Consider the following 3,736-nt stretch of genomic DNA (forward strand, 5'->3'; position numbering starts at 1 on the left):
CAACAGTATCTGCTTTGTATTTTCCACATTTTGTCACAGGCGAGGTGAAGTATTCTCACTTTTGATAGTACACATAACACAATTTTTTCCATCCACAAGTATCAAGGGAAACAGTTTCTCGGAAAATAAAACACCGCCCACGGAAAGAGCAAATTCTTTCGCGCGACACAGGTACGCTCGGTTTTCTAGTCTTTTACATAAATCTCTGTCGCGGTGTGCACCAGCCACGTGCTCTCAGAAAATACGACTCTTTTCGTCAGTCGTCAGTAACAATATGTCCACCCTCCTTTTTTATGTATTAACTCAAAAACATGATTGTTCATACTGTTAACTAGTTTTTTCAAAGTTTCTTCAGTAATATCATTCCACGCTTCAACAACAGCTGTTTTTAGCTCCAAAATGTTTGAAAATTGTTGATTATTTTTATAAACATGCCGTACCATGATACCCCACAGATTTAGGATTGGTTTTTGATTTGGGAAGCATGCAGGCCATTTCAATACATTGATATCAAACGTTTCAAACCATGCTGTAGTTTGTCGACTTTTGTGAATTGGAGCATTATCTTATCGATAAGTCCATGAATCATGACCGTTTGGATGAATAAACGGCATTACATGATTTTGAAGTATTCCAATATACTCCACAATATTCATTCGTGCAGTTGAAAAAGCTAAACTGAACTTGCCACTGCTGGAGAATGCACCCCACACCATAAGTGTGCCTCCACCAAAATGGCACATCTACAGTGACTCCCATAAATATTCGGACACTAGGTACAACTAACTTTATGATTTAATAATTCGTTTGTTGATAAAGCAATCGCCCTGGAAATTGTTTTCAGCAATAAAACATTTATTAAGGATGATAAACATGTATAATTTATTTGAAAAATATACATACGTTTCATAATAAAAATTATTAAACGAAATAATGGACCATTTGTGGCTCACAAAAATATTCGGACACGTATTATATTTCTCTGGCAATCGCCTTCTGGGGACGCGATATTCGAAGATCGGGAAAACGTTTGTTTATAAACAGAATCTCGTGGACCATTAGATGTCCATGTCACCTCACTACTGTCAGTAGTAAATGTGAATTCGTTCAAAATGGGTCGCAAAGGAAAGAATACGAGTTTCGATGTGCGACAGCTTGTAATTTGTCATCGAGAAAAAGGAAAGGCCTATCGCGAAATTAGTGCAATGCTTCGTATAAGTAAGAGTACTGCGCTGCAGATATCTGTCGACGATTTTATATTGAGAATCGCATTGATTCTATTCCGCAAACTGGAATACCAAGTCTCTTATGTACGAGGGAGAAAAGCAAAATTATTCGGAAAGTGAAAAAAAATCCGCGCTTAAGTGCTCCAAAACTAGTTAGTGAACTATTAGGCGAAAGCTCCAAAAATGTTTCAGCCGAAACAGTTCGGAGAGTGCTGAGGCAAGCTGGTTACAATGGAAGAGTAGCTAGAAAGAAACCATTTATCAACGAAAAGAATAGGAATAAACGAAAAACCTTTGCAAGAGAGCTAATTTCTAAGGCTGAGACGTGGTGGAAGGATGTCATATTTGCTGATGAAAGCAAATTCAATCTGTACAATTCCGACGGAAGAACTATGGTGCGGCGGAAAGCGAATAAAGAGTTTAATTTTGAAAATACAAGAGGTACAGCGAAACACGGCGGAGACAGCGTAATGGTCTGGGGTTGCATTTCGTCATATGGAGTCGGTAACCTAGTGTTTATTGACGGTATCATGGACAAAAATCATTATTTAAATATACTCAAAAATAATCTCATTCAAAGTGCTCTGAAAAGATGGGGCTTAATAATACTTCTAAGTTTTACCAAGACAACGACCCCAAGCACAAGTCACGTATTGTGCAAGAATTTGTATTATACCGCTGTCCCAAAATTCTTCATTCGCCGCCCCAATCACCGGACCTTAATCCTATCGAGAATTTATGGGATGAATTGGATAGAAAAATTCGAAAAACCCCAATTACATCGATAGCTGAATTAAAACAAAGACTTGCAACTGAGTGGTCGAATATAACTGTTGAATATTTAAAAAAAATTACAAACAATATGCCAAACAGGTTAAGACATGTTCTTAAACAAGATGGTTATGCCACGAAGTATTAAACAAATGTTGTAATGCTAAATTACATTATCTAAATTGAAAAATTAATATTGTCCGAATATTTTTGTGAGCCAAAAATGGTACATTATTTCTTTTACTAATTTTTATTATGGAATTTATGTACATTTTTCAAATAAATTATTTATGTTTTTCAACATTAATAGATCTTTTATTGCTAGAAACAATTCCCGGGACGATTGCTTCATTAACAAAGGAATTATCAAGTCGTAAAGTTATTTATAGCTAGTGTCCGAATATTTTTGGGAGTCACTGTATATGTATACAACTTCAATCAATATCAACTAGAATCCATTATTTATACTCCTCTGTCATACCATATTAGTGGCTTTTCCGAATTATTTTCTTACAGGTCGAAAATATAAAAAATGTTAGTGGTGCTATAGTTATGCGCCGCAATCTATATAGAAAAAGTTATTTATTAAACGATCTTCCGTGCATGCGTTTTCACAGTCTCGTCAGCGCTCGTAGATTAAAAAACTTTAAATCCGTCATTTTGACACGGCATCTAGTTCTAGTGTTAATGCACGCACTTTTTAAACAAATATTATATATTAATATTTGGGAACACTCAAAGGGTTAAACTTGAAGGGACTTGTGGTTCGCGTGCTCTTTAGATGATTCGAGACAAGTTATCGGATTCGAGGTACTTTATTTTACCAATGGAGACCTGTATCTCGGTGCGTCTCAGGAGTTTCTGACCCTGCGTTTTCCGCAATCGTTCTGGGGAAAACTCTGCAGGGCGTGTCCTGTGTGGAAAAATTTGCTGTCCAAAAAGGACATCCAAAAGAATCGCTGACCAATCAGGTATCTTCCTTGGGCCTGATTACCCCTCTTGTTCCTTGCGCTCGAGGCGCACTTTTTCGGGAATGCTAAGCGTGACCGTGGAGGTTTTGTGATAATAGCGGGTTTTTCTTCGGGCCCGTGAGGCACATACCGCGGCCAGCTGTGGGCTCTCGGACCTCGGTCGGAGCGACCCTTCAGAAACTCGGGTGTTTATGATACCAACATTTGCTATTGAGGCCGGAAACGAAAGATTCCGAAGGACGAGACACGCATTGTCTAAAACATTGTAATTGCACGCGTTGGAAACTGCTTTATCAAAAATAGCTTCGCTGTCGCTCGCCTCATCAAACCGACCCGACTATTTGCACGTCAACTGTTTTATTGTACGTGCCGATGGCCGCTACAAAGTTAACGCTGCGCGACCAACAGGCGGCCAGAGACGGCTAGGATTTCCCGACACAAATTGCAGGATCTCGGCTTTAGTCGCTGCACAAACGAATCAAAATTTCGGGACAGAAATTGCCGTGATCTCTCGTGAGCTGACACTGATTTTGGAACTCTGTTCTGTTCTCAATTATTTTTTATACATTGCATAACTCTGTACATATATGAATATTGTAATATGTGCGCCCAGAGTGGCAGCTCAGGGTTATTTAAATGACGACTAATACAGTAATGGACAACATCAGGAGATGAACTGCGCGACTGCGTGACAAATTCAATGTACCGTGTCTTGCGATTACAAACATTGCAGTTCTGCCAGCAAAAAGTATTAGCCGCATATTCTGG

This window comes from Halictus rubicundus, unplaced genomic scaffold, assembly GCF_050948215.1.
Source record: "Halictus rubicundus isolate RS-2024b unplaced genomic scaffold, iyHalRubi1_principal scaffold1379, whole genome shotgun sequence".
Lineage (NCBI taxonomy): Eukaryota > Metazoa > Arthropoda > Insecta > Hymenoptera > Halictidae > Halictus > Halictus rubicundus.